At 42.7% G+C, this 20,709-nt stretch overlaps 1 protein-coding gene and 1 non-coding gene across 6 annotated transcripts in view; one reads left to right on the top strand and one right to left on the bottom strand.

Moving 5' to 3' along the window:
• Reep1 (receptor accessory protein 1) overlaps positions 1-20,709 on the top strand; it is a 115,664-nt gene that overhangs the window by 8,368 nt on the left and 86,587 nt on the right. The window lies entirely within an intron of this gene.
• Positions 9,983-10,086, bottom strand: LOC141415334 (small nucleolar RNA U13). Its single transcript, XR_012440308.1, has one exon. It is a non-coding gene; the product is annotated as a small nucleolar RNA U13 (small nucleolar RNA).

Here is a 20,709-nt window from a genome sequence, read left to right as displayed (position 1 = left end):
CAGCTTTAGCCTCTTCACTCTTCTTGGCAACAAGCTTGTTCCACCCAATGGCCTTTACATTTGCTGTTCTCTTGGCTACAGCACTCCCTAAGATTGTCCCTCCATTCTTTCCACTTAGGTCTCTGCTCACATGTCCCCTCTTCAGGAGAGGCCTTTTCTTTTCTATTTTTTTGGTGATACTGGGGTTTGAACTCAGGGCCTCATGCACACTAGGCAGGTGCTCTACCACTCTGCCACTTGCCAGCACCAAGAGGCCTTTTCTGATCACCTTCGCCAAAGCCCAGTTTCTAAGCATTCCCTGACTGCTTTTAATTTATTTATTTGTCCATGGTCTTCATCTCCACTAGCATTTGACCTCCATGACTTTTGAGTTCAATTTATTTGTTAGTTTGATTATTTATTTTGAGAGAGGGTCTCACTATGTATGTAGCCCAGGTTGGCCTCAAACTTGCACTCCGTCTGCCTCAGCCTCCCCAGTGCTGGGATTGCATGCATGTGCCACCACACCCAGTGATCACCATGACTTTTGACACTTGTTTTGTTCACAGCTGTTCCCCTAGTGCCTAGAGCAGTTCTAACACATAGTAGGTGTTTTCAAATATTTATTGAACAAATGATGACTCACTATTCCCTTTGGGGTAAGAAGATTGTTTTTTCAAACCCCAGTTTTGAAGAAACAATTTGTGATGTTGTTTTCTTATTTTGTAGTACTAGGGTTTGAACACAGGGCCGGCACCTTGGGCCACTCCACCAACCCATTTTGGTGAAGGGCTTTTTTGAGATAAGGTTTCTCGAACTATTTGCCCAGGGCTGGCTTCAAACCAAGATCTTCCTGATCTTTGCCTCCTGAGTAGTTTAGGATTACAGGCATGAGCCACTGGTGCCTGGCTAAGCCTCTGTTTTCTCATCTGTAAAATGAAAGATTTGATTTTTGTACCTGGAAATGTGGAAAACTAAATAACCTTAAAAAAATCCTCCATTTATTAAAACTGAATTTTCAAAATTTCAAAGAATATAATAGCAGTCTCTTAAAAACATAACTGAGCTTTTTCAGTAGTAAAGAAAATTTTCTAGGAGACAAAACAGAGGGAATCATTTTGCAGGGATGCAGGCTGGGACTGTAGCAGCTACGTACAGACTACCTGGAAATTTTTTACCCCTGGGGGCTCTGGCAGAAACTATTTCCAATTTCTCCAAGAGATTTCCATATACACCATACAAAATTAGTTCCCAAACCATGAATTCACACTTCAAAATTAAAAAACACATGAGGAAACAACTCCTATATAGGAATTAGCAGACATCATAAGCAGCAGGATTAGCTCTTCAATAATAAATAAACAGACATCATATGTATTGTGTCAGTAGGCTTTCCATCACTGTGACAAAATACTTGAGATAGTCAACTTAAAAACAGGAAGGGTTTATTTTGGTTCACAGTTTGGGAGGTTTTCGAGCACAGTTGGGTGGCCTGTTGCTTTTTGGTCTGTGGAAAGGCAATCTATCATGATGGAAGTGTGAGGCAGAGGAGGCCTGCTTGTCTCTTGGTGGTCTGGGAACAGACAGGAAGGGGTCAGGGTCTCAGCTCCTCAAAGGTATGGCCTTGATTACATAACTTCCTCCCACTAGGCCCCAAATGCTAAAGGTTCTACCACCTTACCGTAACCTTTGTAAGCACTGCAGCCTGGGGACCAAGCTTCAATATATGGTCCTTTTGAGGACATTTAGGGTACCCACTGTAGCAAGTGGTTAGGACTTCATCCTTTCTCAGCACTAATCGAGCAATTTATTAATTACCTGGTTGTTTTATTCATTGATTTACTGAATAAATGGTTTACTGACCACTTGCTTTGTGCCTGAGTACCAGAGATATGAAGATGAATGAGTGACGGTTCCATCTTTGAGAAGTCTGTGAGATCACATAGTCAGTCAGTGGCAAACTGGGACTTGAAATCAAGTGTCCCTTCTGTCTGACCAGTGCTCTTTCCATTGGGCAGAAGTTTTGTGGGTGTTGGTGAATGATTTTCTTGGATTTGGTTGGAAATTGTTTGGGAGGAACCCTTTCAGCTGAGGACGTGGTATGCCTGACATAGGAAGGGATTCAACCACTGCAGGATCACTCTCCCTGGGGGCCACCAAGGAAAGAAGAGAAGCGAATGGAAGAAGTGCTAAGAGGAACAAAGTGGTGCAAGACACGAGTGAGCCTGAGCAGCCTCATGCATTGTGTTAGTCTTCTGCTGCTGCGACAGCCATCAACTAATGGCTTGAAACTACAGATGCATTCTTTACAGTTCTGGAAGCCAAGAGTCTGAAATGAATCTTATGGGGCTGGCACTGAGGTGTTGGCAGGGCTGCTTCCTTCTTGAGTTCCTTGCTTCTTCCAGCTTTGGTGGTGGCTGTGGTTGTTCCTTGACTTGCAGCTCCATCGGTTTGGTCTCTCCTTCCATCGTCACATTGGCTTCTCTTCTGCCCTCATGTCTACCTCTCCTTTCCTCTGACAAGGACGCCCATGGCCCACTGAAATAATCCAGAATTATTAGTCTTCCCATCTCAAAACCCTTAGTCATGTTTGCTAAGTCCTTTTTGAGTTGGGAGGTAATATTCACAGGTTCCCAGAATTAGGACATGGCTGTCTTGGGAGGCCACTACTCAGCCTTCCAGGTCCATGCTCTTGACCTTGCTGTGGCCAAGCCAAGGAAGTTTAAGTGAGAGTGTCTTACATAAAGAACACTTTGGGGTTCTAGCCTTATTCTGTCTCTATTTCTAGGCTTTCTTCCTCCTCCTCCTCTTCTTTTCTTCTTCTTCCTTTCTTTCTATGGAGTTTGAGCTCGAGGCCTTGTGCTTACAAGGCAGGTGTTCTACCACCCGAGCCACACCCCAGCCTTTTTTTTTTTTATTTAGTTTTATTTTTCAGATAGGGTCTTGTGTTTTTGTTTTTTTTGTCTTTGTTAGGGCTGGCCTCTGACCACAATCCTCCTGCCTATGCTTCCCATGTGACTGGGATTACAGATATGATCACTCAGCTGGCTTGTTTGTTGAGATGAGGGTCTTACTAACTTTTTAACCCATGCTGGCCTGGAGCTACAATCCTCCTGATCTCCACCTCCAGAGTAGCTGGGATTATAGTCATGAGTCACTGCACCTGGCTCGTGACTTTTTTTTTTTTTTTTTTAGTAAGGGATGTAATGAAGTTTATTATAGATTAAGGAGAAGAGTTACAAAAGTCCATGGTGGGGCTGGGAAGCAGAGAGCTAGGTTCTTCTTTACTTATTAAAAATTAATATTCAAGTCAATAGAAAAGATGACCAGTGAATAAACAATGACTAGTAATGCAATAAAGTCATTTACTTACCATCCAGTTTAAGAAATAGACATTGCTTTCCTTGTATGAATATACCACAATTTACTTGTCCACTGAACTTTTGACCATTAGGTGTTTTTTTTCCTCCTTTGCTCTTGGAAAGGATGCTGCAGTGAATACTTTTATACATATTTCGTGGGTACTTGTGCACAAGTTTCTTTGTGATTGAAATGGCTGCATCGTCTCCTGACCAAATAACATAAGTTAAGCTTTCAGAGATGAGCAGGCTCTTTATTCTCTTCCACTGACCAATCTCTCTGAACCGTGACCATCTGTTGCAATTACCATAGCTTTACAAAAATTCTTTTTCTTTTTCTTTTTTGGTGGTACTAGGGTTTGAACTCAGGGCCCCACATTTACAAGGCAGGTTCTCTTACCCCTTGAGCCATTCTGCCAGCCCTTTCTTGTGACAGATGTTTTTGAGATAGGTCTTGAGAACTATTTGCCTGGGTTGGCTTTGAACTCCTAATCTCTGCCTCCTGAGTAGCCAGAATTATAGGCATGAGCCTGACATGAAAATTCTTGACATCTGGCCTGACCAGTGCCCACCCATTTTTTCTTCTGAAATTGCTTCCCCAAATGGCCTTCCTTCATCCGTGGACACGATTTCACTTGCACCTTCACCTGAGCTGGGTCTTCAACACCACTTGGTATTTTACACTTTAGTATTTTCACCAGTCCAGTGAGGACAGAATGGAATTTCATTATGGTTTGAATTTGCATTTTCCTGAATACTAATGAGATTGAACACCTTTCCATTTGTTTGTTTGTTTGATCATTTTTGTGGTTCTGGGGTTTGAACTCAGGGCCTATACCTTGAGCTACTTCACCAGCCCTTTTTTTGTGAAGGGTTTTTTTGAGATAGGGTCTCATGAACCATTTGCCCGGGCTGGCTTCCAACCACGAACCTCTCGATCTCTGCCTCCTGAGTGGCTAGGATTACAGGCATAAGCACTAGGCTCCATGTGTTTATATTGGCCTTTCATGTTCTTTCATGAAGTGCCTATTTAAGTCTTGGCCAATTTTTCTCTTATCTTACTGATTTGGAGAAGTTCTTTAAATATTGTGGATGCTACTCTGCTGTGATGTTACAGATGTCTCATCCTGTTCTGGCGGTGTAGCTCAGGTGGTAGAGCATGCTTCCTAGCATGAGGCCCTGAGTTCAAACCCCAGTACCGCCAAAAGCAAACAAACAAAACCAAACAAAAACGTCTCCTCTCCATCTGTGATTTCCTTTTTTGGTATGTTTGGTGCACAGATGTTCTTAGTGTTACTGCAATAGATTTATCATTTTTTTTTCACTTAAAGTTTGTGTTATTTGTGTCTTATAAAACCTTGCATCACTGAAATCGTGAAGATATTGTGTTGGTTCTGGCAGTTTTACAGTTTTCCTATTTGCATTTAATTTGTTAATCCTTCCTGAGTTGGTTTGCATATATGATGTGGAGCACCAGTCTAATTTTTTTCTTTTTTTCCCTACATGAAAAACCAACCTTTGCATCATTTATTGGAGAGTTCATCTTTTTTTCTGCAGATCTGCTGGGCTCAGCCTGTCAGTGAATCGAGTTTTCATGCCAGATGCTGGTGGCTCATGCCTGTAATCCTAGCTATTCAGGAGGCAGAGATCAGGAGGATTGTGACTCAAGGCCAGCCTGGGCAAATAGTTCATGAGACCCTATCAAAAGAACCTTTTACACAAAAGGACTGGTGGAGTGGCTCAAGTGGTAGAGCGCCTGCCTAGCAAGTGTGAGGCTCTGAGTTCAAACCCTAGTACCGCCTCACAATAAATAAATAAATAGAGTCTTCATGATGTGTGGGTCTGCTTTAGCATTTGCCTTTTCCATGAACAAATTTAGAATTATCTTAAAAGTACATGTTTCAGTGCAGATACATGCACACACTCAAAAATCTCTTGACATTTTAATTAGAATAACATTGATGCATGGAACAAAAGAAAATTGATATTCCTAACATATTGAACGCTCCAGCCCATAAACATGGTATCTACCTCTATTTGGGTCTTCTTTAATGACTGATAACATTTTCAGAACTTTTGCTAAAAAACAAAATGTCACACACGTCGTTTGTTAGATTTATTCTCTGGCATTTAATATTTGTTGATGCCAGTGTATTTAGTATATTAATAAAGTTTTCATCTTTCTTAGAAGAATACAGCCGTGGTGAATTTTGGATTCCTTTGGGTTTCAGCTGGTCATGTGGTCTGAGGGCAGAGCAGTGTTGTGACTCTCCAGTCTGCACCCTTTCCCTTTCCCTCCCCTCACCGCCCTCATTAGCATCTTTGAGGCCTGGAGGCACTCTGACTTTGCTCCTGATGGGAAAGGAATGCGTCTACATTTCCCATATTGTGCTTTCAGAAGCGTCCCACTTTAAAGTGATGGTTTGCTAAGAGTTTTTATAATGAATGATACTGTATTTTATCTAAAGCTTCTACTGAAGTAGTTGTTAGTCTGTTAATTGGAAAATTGTATTAGTTAATCTTATCACTAAATCCACCTCACTTCCTGGATAAACTGCAGTAGTTTGTGTAAGACTGGATTTCTTTTTTGAATGGACCCATCAGGGCCAAGTGCTTGTTCTATGGAAAAATTTAAACTGTTGACTCAGTTTCCTTAAAGGTTGTGGATTTCCCCTCTTCTTAGGTCATTATTATTTTAGGACTTAAATCATTTCAGTAATTTTTCGGATTTATTTATTTATTTATTTGCAGTGCTAGGGATCAAACCCAGGGTCTTAGGCTGCTAGGAAGGCACTCTACCACTGAGCTGCATCTTCTGTCCTTGATTTTTTTTTCTGGTGATACTGGGGTTTGAACTCAGGACTGTGTACTGGCTGGACAGGCACTCTAGCGCTTGAGCTGTGCCCCCAGCCTTTTTGATGTAGGCATTTTTCGAATAGGGTCTCGAATTTATGTCTGGACGGGTCAGAACCATGATCTTTCTTCTTATGCTTCCTGTGTAGCTGGGATAACGGTTGGGTGCCACCATGCCTATCTTTTTTATGATTGAGATGAGTCTTGTAACTCCTTGCCTCTCCCAACACTGGCTGCCCACAAACTGTGATCCTCCTGATCTCTGCCTCCAGAATAGCTGGGATTATAAGCATGAGCCACTGTACCTGGCCTTTTTTTTTGAGACAGTGTCTTACTATGTTGCTCAGGCTGGCTTTAAAATCACTGTGTAGCCCAGGCTGGTCTCAAACTGCCTTAGCCTAAGTGCTGGAATTACAGATGTGCACTATCACACCTGGCTCAAATTTGTTGACAGTTAACAATAGTGTCTCTGCACCCCATTCCTTTTCTCTCTCCTTCTAGTTCTCTCTTACTCTGTCTTCTGTACCCCCCATTTCTTATGTCTGAATCTTTTTTCCAGTTTCTGCATATCTGCCTCCTCAGCCATATCTAATCAGCTGTTGAATATATCTATTGATTTTTGAATTTTAATTATAATATTTTAGAAGTCCTATTTTGTTTCAAAACAGTTTGGCCGTATTATATGATGTATTTTCTATATAATTTTTTTCTAATTTTTTTTTGGTGGCACTGGGGTTTGAACTCAGGGCCTCATGCTTTTTAGGCAGCCTCTACCACTTGAACCACTCAGCCAGCCCCCTTCTATGTATTTTAAATTAACTTTTGTCCCTTTACACATATTGAACATATTTATATTATATTCTGAGGTTGATAATTCTAGCATCTGAGAAAGTATTTTTGAAGGGCAATTCCAACTCCTTTTGTCTTTGTTGGCTCTTGATCAAGGTGCATTGTGTGTTTTGTAAACTTGTTTCTCACTCTAAGCTCGTACTCCTTAGGACTTTATCTGTAGGAATTCTTGGAGGCCTGGGTTAGAGGTCTCTCACCAGAGAAGGGGACGATCTTTAGAGTGACACTATTAAATACATGACAGGGTCCAGGCTTTACAGAGGGATGTCCTGGACCAATCCTACTCAAAGTGTGGCCTGGTGACCCACAGCAACACCCAACCTGGGAATTTATCAGAGTTGTAAGTTCTCAGGCTCCCCAGACCTACTGAGTGCGAATGTCTGAGGGCGGAGAACCCAAACCTGTGTTCTAATAAGCTCTCAGCCTTTCTTCTGCGGTAGGAAACTGAGGAGGCACTGCCCTAGACCACCTCTTACACCTCACCCACCCACCCCCAGTCAGGACTTGTACTCTGAAGCTTAATGCTTTAGCTCAGGAAGTGCCCTTAATTTATTTTTACTGGGCTCTACTTTAACTTACTTTTGGACTCTGAGGCATCCTTACATTGATATGGCATCAGCATGTGTAAAAATTCTTTCTATTGATTACATTTTCAAATTTGAAAGTCTCTAAAACTCACAAAAAATGGGAAGACAGCAGAATAGCCACCATATTACGTTAGTCTTACCAGGCACCCTCCGTTTCTTTTTGTATAAGTATGCACATTTTTCTCCTGCCAAGGCGTCTGAAAGGAGGTTGAGGCTGTCATATCACTTCACCCGCAGTACTTCAGCATGTCGCTCAAGAACAGGATTATTCCCCAGGTCACTGGTTCTCAGACTTGTTGGTCTCAGGCCCCCTTTATACTCTTAAAAAAATTGAAGGCTGGGCACTGGTGGCTCAGGCCTGTAGTCCTAGCTACTTGGGAGGCTACTGAGCTTGGGAGGATTCTGGTTTGAGGCCAACTTGGGCAAATAATGAGACCCCATCTCCAAAATAACCAGAGCAAAACAGACTGGAGGTGTGGCTCAAGTCATAGAGCATCTACTTTGTGAGTGTGAAGCCCTGAATTCAAACCCCAGTCCTACAAAAAAAAAAAAAATTGAAGATCTTTCCCAAATTTTACGTGGCTTATATCTTTCAGAATTTACCATATTAAAAATTAGGATGGAGTTGGTCACCATGGCTCATGCCTGTAATCCTAGCTACTCAGGTGGCAGAGATCAGGGGGATTGTGGTTTGAAGCCAGCCCGGGCAAATAGTTCGGAAAGACCCTATCTCTTGGGCGGTGGAGAGGCTCAAGTGGTAAGAGTGCTGGGTGAGCAAACACAAGGCCATGAGTTCAAGCCCCAGTGCTGCCAAAAAAAAAAAAGAGAGAGAGAGAGAAAGACCCTATCTTGAAAATACCTAACACAAAAGGGCTGGTGGAGTGGTTCAAGGTGTAGGCCCTGAGTTCAAACCCCAGTACTGCAAAAAAAAAAAAAAATTAGGATGGAAACATTTGAAATATGTATTAATTAATTAATTTAAAATAACAATAAAAGTTAGGACACGTTAAAATTAAGTATACCTTTTTGTGAAAAAATAATTACGTTTTCCAGAGCAACAACAAAAAACTGGCAAAAAGAGGACATTGAACATGTTTTCAAATCTCTTTCATGTCAAGATTGACAGCAATGTGGAATCTGAAACCTTAGTAATGAGGGTGACCTGCTATGATCACTTGGAAACCTGGTTCTCTGAGTTAAATGCCGATCTCTGAATGTTGACATGTGTATCATACAATATCAAAAATAAAGCTCACTAATATCATCGCCTCAGAAAAATCTTTTTTTTTTTTTTTGACTCCCCTTCCTACTCTGAAAAATCTTTGTTGGGACATAATGGTGAATACAAATTCAAAATTTTAAATTTGTTTGAAACTTCAACTTTCGTCATTAGCAACAAATGGTAGATAGTCTGAAGTAATAGGCTCAGTTTGCTTTTTTCTTTTGAGCAGTACTGAGGTTTGAATTCAGGGCCTTGCTCTTGCCAGGCAGGTGATACTCCCAACCCTTTCTGCTTTAGGTGTTTTTTGCATAGGGTCTCTCATTTATACCCAGGCTGGCTAGACCATGATCCTCCCATTTATGCTTCCCGAGGAGCTGGGATAACAGGCATGCAATGCCACATCCACTTTTTTATTAGTTGAGACTGGCCTCGAACTGCAATCCTCTCAATCTCCCCCTCCCAAGTCGCTAGGATTAGAGGTATTAGCCAGCATGCCCAGCTGCTTTTCTTTTCCTTTTTTTTCAGTTGGAGAATCTTTTTTTTTTTTTATTTTTTTGCAGCACGGGAGGTTTGAACTCAGGCCTCATGCTTGCAAGGCAGGCACTCTATTGCTTGAGCCAAACCTCCATTCCATCTTGCTCTGGTTATTTTGGAGATGGGGTATTGGGAACTATTTGCCCTGGCTGGCCTTGAACCATGATCCTCCTGATCTCAGCCTCCCAAGTAACTAGGATTACAGTTATAAGCCATTAGTGCCCAGTTCTTTCTCTTTTTTTGATAAGGTATCTGCCTGTGTAGTCAAGGCTCTCCTATGTAGCCCAGACTGGCCTCAAACTCTTGATCCTCTTCCCTTGCCCTCTCTAGTGCTCCAGTGTGTACCACTGCCCAGCTTTCATTTTGTTTATTTACTGGAAAACGCTTACCAGATAGTCAAGTCTGAAAGTCTGAATAGCCGTACTATTCATGAAATAGGGGGAAATCGGCACACAACTGAAGACACTTGTAATAGTTTGGCGTGTAGCTGAAGTACTTTATGGTATTCCCTATTTCATGACAGAATATTAAAAACACCTGTACCAAAGGGTGAAGCTTTATTTTTTTTCCATTTTTATTTATTTATTTATTTATTTTCATGTCAGAAGGGTAATGTGCCCATGTCCTAACAAGATTTGAGGGCGGCACATGTCACGCAGAGGCGTGAACACCCAATCATCATGCTTATGAACCAAAAAAGGATCGGGTGAAGCTTTAATAAAACTGACGACCTTTATTCTTTATCGTACCATCAGTGATATATATTTTTTTTTGTGGCGGTACTGAGGTTTGAACTCAGGGTCTCACACTTGCAAGGCAGGCACTCTTAGTGCTTGAGCCACTCTGGCAGCCCTTTTTTGTGATGTGTTTTTTCCAGATAGGGTCTCAGGAATTATTTGCTCCGAGCTGACTTCAAACCATGATCCTACTGACCTCTGCCTTCTGAGTAGCTAGGACTATCAACAATATTCTTAAATGAAATGGGAATTGTTTTCTTTTGAGTCACAGTGGAGAATTCAGTATCTGGTAGAGAACGGGGCTACTGTCCTGATTTGTGTGAAGCACCAGCAACACTTTTACCCTGCATTGTTTTGGTATCATCACTGCAAATTGAACACAGTAAAAAGGCACATGTCCTAGCCCTGTTCTTGAAATTGTTTTGATCTAATGAACTCTCTGAAAGGGTCCCAGGCAACCCCTGGAAAAAAGGTCTTTGGGGTGTCCTCGGGAGTCTGTGAATCATACTTTAAGAACCATTCACTGTCAGGCACAATCAAAAACATTTCCACACCTAAGAAAATCAACTCTAATTGTACAATATCATCTAACATGTGGTCTGTGCTCAAACTGTTTTTATTTATTCAATTTATTTATTTGGTGGGACTGGTATTTGAACTTCACACTTGCAAAACAGGTGCTCTACCTCTTGAGGCACGTCTCCAGCCCATTTTGCTCTTATTATTTTGGAGATGAGGTTGCTTGAACTATTTGCCCAGGCTGGCCTCAAACCACAATCCTCCCAATCTCCGTTTCCCAAGTAGCTAGGATTACAGGCATGAGCCACCAGTGTCTGACTCATTTTTATTTGTTAAAATTCCTTTTTTGGTGCTTTTTCCCCCTTGTTTCTGTTTTGATCCAATTAAGTTCACATATTGAATTTGGTCGTTATGTCCTCTGACCAACCTAGAACAATCCCTCTGACTTCATGACCAGGCTGGTCATGGTGTGGAACGTTCTAGTTTTGTCAAACTTGCCCTCATGATGTGACTCGGTCATGTTGGACTCAGTCCAGCCATCATGGCAGGACACCATGTAGATGATGAGGCGCACCTGCCTCTGCTTCCTGCCAGAGAGACAGAGTGTCAGGCTGTCTCACCACTGCTGATGCCAAACCTGACTACTCTAAAAAATTGACAGTTTCTCTAAATCCATAATTTTCAGCTGTTTTCAATGGTAGGTCAGGATATCTTATCTGATGCTATTGGAAACCAATGACCTCCTTTTGATTCTTCATGTTTGAGATTTGCAAATATTTTCAAAAGATACTTTTAAGTACCGTGCAAGCTGGCTCACATAACACAGACATCTAGAATGACCCAGGAGCTCATCGTTGGCACCAAAGCAGCAGGTTCTCTGGTCCCTACTCTGCGACCCTTGGCACCTGCTCCATGTTAAGGCTCAGGTGTAGATATGAGGTGACTGCTTGAAGATTCCCTATTTGTGTCCAGCAGGAATAGGGCATCTCTGAGCATGAGCACACCTTATGTGGGAGATTAGGCTTCCTTTGGGGCTGGCAGAATGGCTCAAGTGGTAAAGTGCCTGCCTAGCAAGTGTGAGGCCCTGAGTTCAAACCCAAGTAACACCAAAAAAAAAAAAAAAAAAAAAAGATACTTCCTCTAAAGAAGCTTCTTGCAAGAAGCATCTTTCTCTTGCTCTTCAGAATGTGGTCATAAACCCGTCACTGAGCCAGATCCTATGGCAGGAAGATGGGATGTAGGACCCACCCTACATCTAGGGGTATGATCAGTCTAAGTACAGGGACCCCAAGGGGATTAGAAGACCTGGAAAACATTTGGGCCCTGTTACCAAGATGGAAGCCAACTGGATGTTGGGCTGCTGTTAACTGTAAACAACCTCCAAGGAAGGCATTAGTATTCATAGTAATATAGAACACTTTACTGAGTACCTAGTATGTAACAGAGACTATGTCATGCTGTCCTTTATTCATTCAGCAGTTGCACGCAGCCATCTGGGCTTTAGTGAGCCAAGTGTCAGTCACTAGTGAGGGAAACAGATGGAGTCATGGCTGTCATGGTGTTTCTCATATAAGGTTCCATAATTTCATCAATACAGCAGTCATACAAAGTAGGCATGGCTGTCTCTTTCTCAGATAATAAAATTGTAACTCAGGGCTGGATAGCCTTCTCCAGGCCACTCAGCAAGTTTAATAGTGACACCAGTTGCAAACCGGCATGATAGCAGTACCTGGTCCGGGACTGAGTGGGACTCAGGAGTATAGATTCTGGTCCTGACTCTACTCCTGGTAAGCTGTGGAACCTTGGGCTCAGGGCTATGTTTCCCAAGGCCTTATGGGATGGAGCAGGGTGGGACTGTACCTCTTGTTGGGGTGGGGACTGGGGAAGTTCCCTGATCACTCACTCCATCCACCATCTGCACCAACTGCTCTGGTCTAGGTAGACTCTCAAGCTCTCTTTTGAGTCTCCTGCAAGGCCTTTGATGGTTATGTGAGGAGCGGTTGAAGACAGGAGTCCAGGAAGGACCCTCAGGAATGGCTTGCCCGTCACATCCCAGGGGAGAAGAGCAAGGGAGGAGTGCAGGATTGGTTGGTGAGTTGTTGCTGTGACTTCTGCCCACACAGGATATCCACACGAGCTGCTGGAGATGCCATTGTCTGTCTTCCTTTGTAACAGGCTAGCTCTGGTGCCTACTTTCTTAGCAGCAGCCAGCCTGCTCAGCTCACCTGGGTCTGTCCTATCACTGGAGAGGCCAGGATCCAAAGTCTGAGGTCTGCCTGGGCCAGCCCAGCCTCGCAGTGTCCTCTGAGGCATAACAGGCTCAGCACTTCCTTGGAGACTGCTCATCCAACGTAATGAGGCTCTGGGTGGGGAGGTGGTTTCCCTGCAGGGCCTGGGCAAATTCCCCAGCTGACACTGATGCCCAGGTAGCTGAGCTGCCGTCATGAGGCTGGCAGCAGGATGAGGTCAGCTGTGCTTGTGGCATGCTGGGCACAGAGCTTGGGGCTATGGGGCTGGGTGAAGTCACTTGGGGTGGGAGGAGAATTAGAGAAGTTTCTTGAGTAGGTAGAGTGTACCGTTGCTTATTCGTTACATTTGCTTAGTCAAGAAATTTGTGTGTTACCCGGCAGTTTTCAAGCTGCTTTCACATGTAGGATCCTGGGTCACAAATGTGGTGCTCCCAGGCTGAAACCAGACTGTAGATGCTTTGCAGTACTTTAGGTTGGAATCCGTTAATGAACATGGTGATGGAAAGAGGGAGCACCTAGATTGAAATTCCTGACTTCTCTTGAAAAGGCAGAAGATCTGGCACTGCGGGATGGCTCTATGCAGGCAACATCATCTGAACTTTGGGGTGGCTGCCCCTGGGGCACCCTGATCCACTCAGCCCTGTTTCTGCATGCTGCTTTTGCTTACTCGGTCTCATCTTACGCCTGGTCTGTTCCATCACTGGACTGGGCCTTGATTCTCTATTTCCAGAGCAACTTGGGGAGGCGGGCATTAGCGTCCCTGTTTTGCCAGTGAGGTAACTGTGGCCAAACTGGTTTCAACATGTTATGTAGGAAAATAGTCACAGCTCGATTCCATCATGTCTCTACCGCTTAACAGCTCTGTGACCTTGTGTGAGTGACTTACCCTGTTTGGGTCCCAGTCTTCCCATTCATAGAATGAAGGGATTGGGAGCTGTATTGCATATTTTTCAGTGCACATATGAATGGAGTCCAGAGAAGACAGGATGAGAAGGAAAAGGCTGAACAGCATAGCTGAGGAGTAAAAGGACTTTCAAAAGGACCTCTGATACTCTGTTTTAATCTATTTGCTTTGCTGTGACATTACTTTTCTCTTCTCCCAGAACTTCCAATACAATTGGCTGTTCACATTAATGGAGAAAGTAGGGAAGAGCTAAGTGCTCACTGGGGTTCTTTCCTGCACTGTTATTTGTCACTGAGTAGTCCCTGGCTTGTGCAGGTAGGTGCCAGTGAGGGACAGGATTTCAACAGAGATCTATACTTTATGTCAACTGTTGCACTGACCGTTTGTGGACATTGTTTCACTTACCATGAGAGTAGCCCCAATGGGTAGGCAGTAGTATTTCCATTTTAAAGATGAACAATCTGAGGTTTAAGAAAGTTAAGGAATGTGTCCAGCTCTTAAATTCATATCTACCCAGAATGTGACCTTATTTGGAATAGGGTTTTTACAAATGTGTATGTCAAGTAGGATGAGTTCATACTGGATCAGGGCCAGCCCTAATTCAGTGACTGGTGTCCTTATAAAAAGAAGAAAATTGAGACAGACTGAAGCATGCAGGAGAACACCATGTGACAACGGAGGCCAAGTGGAGTGATCCCTCCTCAGACCAAGGAACATGACAGATTGCCAACAACTGGGAGAATGTACGACAAGGGGAGGAGGACCCTCCCTAGGGCCTCCAGAGGGAACATGGCCCTGCTGCCATCTACCTCCACTTTATACCTGTAGCCTCCTGAACGGTGAGAGAATACATTTCTGTTGTCATGGCAACCCCACAAACTGAACGCAGTCTCCATTACCTTGAAACACCCATAGGCTCCTGCTGGCCTCCCTACTGCAAGAGGTAACAAGGGCAACTCAGCATGATTTGTCCTCCTAGAGCCTCTACAGGCTCCAGGTACTTGGCTCTTTCCTTTCTAGTGCTCACAATCATTTTAATAATTTGATCCAGAATTTTGCATTGCTTGGTATCAGGGCCCCCCCATAATGTAATCCTAGACCACCTTGTTTTTAACATTTGCATGAACATCTTTATAACATGAGCTTTCACGCCTTGACTTGGCTCATTGCCACCAATGCCGTCGTTCCTTCCACCTCCCCAGCTATATCCTATCCACCTCCAGTGCCTGCTTTTTCTTCCTTGGACCATTCTAGTGTAATGTGGATTCTTTGTTCTTCAACATCAGCACACACTGCTAGCACCAGTTTGCTGGGCAGAATTCTACACAGCTGTCCTAAGACACTTTGTGATTTATTTTTTGTTTGTATTTCTCAACTCATTAATTTGTTTCTTAACTTCATCAGTGTTTATTGTTTTGCTTCTTGGGCTAATGTCTCAGTTCCTTGAAGGAACTGTCTTTTGCTTCCCACTTTTTTTCCCCCTTTTGTACATTTTATCACTCAACAGATCTAGATATAGGTAAGAGAGAAGTTTTTAAGCAAGGATGGAAAATATTTTTCCTGATTTGGGAAAGATTAGAAAGACAAAAGGTTGACTCGAAGGGAATCTTTCTTTTTTAATTTTTTGAGACAGGGTCCTACAATCGTAGCCCAGGCTGGCCTGGATCTTGAGATCCTCCTGTCTTACCTCCTGAGTGCTGGGATTATAGGTGTGCACCCTCATGTTGAAGGGAAATTTTCTTTTCTTTTTGTGGTACTAGGGATTGAATTCAGGGCCATGCACTTCCTAGGCAAATGCTCTATCACTTGAACCACACCCCCTGCAGGGAAGTTGTTGACCTTTGGGGTAGATGACATACTCTAGCACCTAAAAAAGGATGACATATCTGTAATTGGAGTGCAAATTCCCATCCTTACAAAAATTTTAGCTTTATCCATAAAGCAATAACAAAGTCATTAAGCACCTTGTGTGTGCTCAGTTCTGTGATAGATAGGCCATGGAAGCCATGGAAAATAAAATAGACATGACCCTTACCCTGAACGAGTGTTTACTTTTGTGGAAAATCTCGACAAAGAGTAGTAAGTGAGTTCTTCTTGACCTGATTTCCTATGGCTTTTTATTCAGGCGACAGAGTTCAGACAGGCCTGGTGATCAGAATGGGCTCCTGGCAGCTGTGCTTTTACTGCACGACCCACTTTCTCCACTTGGCTTTGACTGACTGGAGCAGAGGTGAACATCTGACACAAATCAAACCAATCCGATTTCCCCTTTCCTGGAAATATTAATATGATATTCAAAGGTAGCGAGTTGCTATGAACTGAATTGTGTTCCTCAACATTTTGTGTTCAGAAGCTTTGACTCCTAATGTGGTAGTATTTGAAGATGGGGCCTTTGGGAAATAGGTTTAGATAAGGCCATGAAGGTGGGGCCCTTATAATGGGGTTAGTGTACTTACAGGAAGAGAGTCCAGAGTACTTGCCTTTGGGCTGGTGGAGTGGCTCAAGTGGTACAGAGTACTTGCCCTCTCTCTCTTTCCACTACGTAATGACATAGCAAGAAGGCAGCAATCTGCAAGCCAAGAACAAGAACCCCATTGATTCTGACCATGCCAGCAACCTGATATCAGACTTCCAGCCTCCAGAAAAAAAGCATCCTATTTAAGCCTCCCAGTCTGTCATGTTTTATCATGGTAGCCTGATCTAACTAATACAGCTGTAGGTAGGAGCTGGAAGAGGTAGGAGCTGTGAAGAGCTAAGAGGCAGGAGGTGTGGGGGCTGTGCTCTGCTGCTATGGATTGAAGAGCAATCCACACAAAGAGCATGTATGTTTGATGTCTTTCTCAGTGGTCTTGAAATCTTACGGCCATTGAGAATGGCCATAAACCAAGACAACCTGTCTAACAGAACCTTGTCCTGGGGGAAGTTGGGTTCATATGTGTTAGGTGAGACACAAAAGGGAGATGAGCCCAAAATACACAAAATAGGAGAAATTTATTATAGATTCCCAAGGAGGTTTAGAGGTATTGATGGGGAGTCAGTGACAAATCTGGAAGCCACTGGACCTGAGGGTCTGTTCCATTATTAAGGCCCATGGAGTTGTTTGCTTTCCCAGGGTGATTATGGATTGGCTGTTGGCAAAGAAAACACTTGTTAGGGAGAATCTGACTTCCCTGACTCCCATGGTGACCATTAGGGTTTATTGTGTGTGGTCAGTGCTTGTGGCATTGCTGAGTTTGGATCAGTGGGACAAAGAACAATCTGGATGTCTCACAGACTACCACACAGGGAGGGGACATTTTAACTAGGCCAGGGGTGATGGGATACAACAGAGTTTCAAATAACACACCAGGCCTAAAAATGGATGCCGAGGCAGCAACTATATCAAACAAGTTTATGACAATGTAGAGGTGAATCCGCAGAGAAGGAGGAATGACAGGGACCTTTAGAGATGTCTAGGTATTAGAAATGTGGCCTGGCTTCTCCAGGACTCCAGTCCCTGGTTGGTTTGGGCACTACCATAGCATACTTCCCACAAATTCCCTTTATTGCTTACACCAACTTGAGTCAATTCTGTTACAACCAAAAGAACTGCTACCAAGACCCTTCCCAGTGTACAGGGGAGGGAAAGCCAAGCAGAGAAGCCAAGAGCTGGTCCTAGGGACACTGATGAGTGGTGACACTCAAGCTGCAGCCAGGTCTTTAGGCCAGTTCTCTGCTCTTCTGCCCTTCAGGATCTCACTGAGAACTCAGGGAAGTAATCCCAGGTGCTTCTGAAACCACAAGGAAAAATGCTGTTATTCCTCTACCACCAGTTTTTTAAAACACACTCTGCAATCTGTAGTACTTGAAAGTGCCTTTCCAACATCAATTGTGTTTGCCTCTTTTCTCTATAATCCCTGTCATGGAGTAGCAAGGCCATGGCCACTTACATTGTTGCTTTTGGATACATCTAAGAGAGTCTTAGCTGTGTACATTGGCCTGCAACCAAGGTCTTCCCATTCCTTTGTGCATTCTTTGCATTGTCTGCCTTTTGTTCTTGTAATCTGACCCACATGTGAGCCTCAAAAACAGGTGATCTTCTCTGACACCCACCAATGCCCTGTCTGGTTCCTATAGTTAATTTTAAGATAGATATTTTAAATGAGTTCATTCATTGGAAAATAGGGGAAAATGGAAGGGAGACGTTACTGTTATTTCTACCACCCCACCCCAACTGCCAATAGTATAAAGAATCTTTTTTTTTGTGGTGTCACTGGGGTTTGAACTCAGGGTCTCACATTTGCCAGGAAGGTGTCTTACCTCTTAAGCCACTCTGCTAGCCCAATACAATCTTTTTTCCTACTTGTGAATTTAATTTGTAAAAATATATAGTTGTAATCATATATATTGAGAATGTTTTATCCCACTTTCCCCCTTAACATGAGAACAGAAACAGTTTTGTGCAATTTCACACATTTTGTAACTATCATTTTTTAGTGGCTATATCCATTTGGATAAGTTGAGCACAATTCACTTAAGTATATCATAATTCCCATTGGGTACGAATGAACCATAAATGTAGGAAATGTAAAATTCAAGCCTTGATTTGTTAGACACTTAAGTTGTTTCTGATTATGTGTGAGTGTGCTTCTGTGAATGCACACATGACTGTATTCTTCACCTGTTTCTTTGGATTTTTTTTTCAGTACTGGAGTTTGAACTCAGGGCCTTGCGCTTACCAGGTAGGGGCTCTAACACTTGAGTTACAAACCCCCCTTTTTTGCTTTAGGTATTTTTCAAATAGGGTCTCACATTTATGGCCCAGCTGGTCTGAACTATGATCCTCCTATTTATACTTCCTGCATCGCTGGGATGGCAGGTGAACACCAACTGCTCCCAGCTTTTATTGATTGAGATGGGGTCTTGCAGATTTTTTACCTGGGCTGGCCTAGAATCATAGTCCTCCTGATCTCTGCCTCCTGAGTAGCTAAGATTATAGGCATGAGCTACTGTGCCCAGTGGCTTTGGATCTTTTCTTCATTATAGATTCCATGATCTTTTCTTTATGATAGATTGATAAGCAGGTGTGGCTTTTTAAAAGACTTTTTGTACATATTGTCAAATTCCTTTCCAACAAGGAGTGTGGACTTATCCCTTGCTCACAACAGTGTGAGAGGCCTATCAGAATTTCACTGTACCTCTTTCTCTCCCAGCCTCTAAATAAGTAACAGGGCTAAAAAAGACACATGTTCTATTAGTGTTCTTGAGGTGCATTAGGAAAACTGCTCCCGATTACCACTTTGCAGATCAAGTAACACTTACCAAGAAGAAGGAAAATGCATTTGGTCTTTCGTTTGCTAAGGTTACATATAGTAACTGTCCCCAGCCTGTGGGAAAATGTTGCTAGTGTGATACTGTAGGGAGCTTTACATAAAAATCCTTCGGTTAAGTTTGTTTGTATCAACTTGTACAGAATAGAATGGGCAACAATTTAAACAAACTGGAATACTTGTAGGATATTACTTTTTTAAGCAAAAGGTGGGAAAATGAAGTTGGTTGTCTTTACTCAAATGTTTTTGTGTGTTTTGTGTTTTGGGAAGAGCAGCTGTTGCTCTTAGACTGGGGTGGTGGGAAGGTCTCACAGAAGAGGTTTTGAGTTTTAAGATTTGGGAGGTAACAGAGATGCAGAGTGAACATAGTGAGGACTCAGGACTCATGCAGTCTTTTGGATTGAACTGAATTGGTAGCTATGGGCCAGATTGTAAGATCCTGGAAAGTCAAGTCCGAGAGTCCATGAAATGTTTAATATTCTATATGGACTGATTCAAAAGCTATAAGCAGAAAGGGAATGTGAAATGGTATCACTTTTTTAAAAAGTACCTGGACAGGTTTTTGTTTTTGTTTTTGTTTAATTTACGGTAAATACATACTTACCACCTGTGGTAGCAGTTCTACTCCTAAGTATTTACCCAAAAGAAATGAAAATATATGTCCATACAAACACAGACTTTGCTCAAATTTTTTTTTAAAGATTGACATACAAATTACACACAAATTTAAAACTTATGAACATCGAAAATACCATATAGGCTGGGGATATAACTCAGTGGTAGAGCACTTGCCTTCTATATGCAAAGCCTTGGGTGTGAGGCCTAGCATCACAAAAACAAACCCAACAAATCACAAAAAACAGGCAAATAACAAACTGAGGAATGTATTTAGAACAAATGGGATCAAATATTTCTACACACATCTCACCAGAAGAATAGAAAAGGCATTTCCCCAGACAAATCACAAAATTTGACTGATGACATTAAAAAATTTCCATCTTGGGGACTGAGACTATAGCTCATTGGCTCAGTGGTAGAGGATTTGCCTGGCATGCACAAGGCCCTGGGTTCGATCCCCAGCACCACACACACACAAATTCCCATCTCAAGATTCTTTTTAGAAAGTGTAGTTTAAACTGAAGTGCTACTTCTCTGCCTATCCAGGTCACAGGTTTTTTTTTTTTTTTTTTTTTGTTTATTGAACAAAATAATGGATTTTATGACACTTCCACAAATGCATGTAATGTACTTTGACTTTATTCAGCCCATCACCCCTCTTTGTTCCTTTCCCTTTGACCCTCCCCCACTCCTTCTGTGTTTAGATTCGTGTCTTTTGTTTTATGGATCTAGATTTCTTTTCTTTTTTTGTTTTTGGTACTGGGGTTTGAACTCAGGGCCTACACCTTGAGCCACTTCACCAGCCCTTTTTTGTGACAGTTTTTTTCAAGGTACGGTTTTGCAAACTTGGCTGGCTTCAAACCTCAATCCTTCTAATCTCTGCCTCCTGAGTAGCTAGGATTACAGCTGTGAGCCACCGGCACCCAGCTTTGATCTAGAGTCTGTGTATGAGAGAAAACGTACAGTATTTGTCTTTATGAGTCTGGTTCA

Source organism: Castor canadensis, chromosome 12 (genome assembly GCF_047511655.1).
Source record: "Castor canadensis chromosome 12, mCasCan1.hap1v2, whole genome shotgun sequence".
NCBI classification, from domain to species: domain Eukaryota; kingdom Metazoa; phylum Chordata; class Mammalia; order Rodentia; family Castoridae; genus Castor; species Castor canadensis.
The sequence above is the reverse complement of the archived record's forward strand: the minus strand, read 5'-3'. Positions and strand labels throughout refer to the sequence as shown.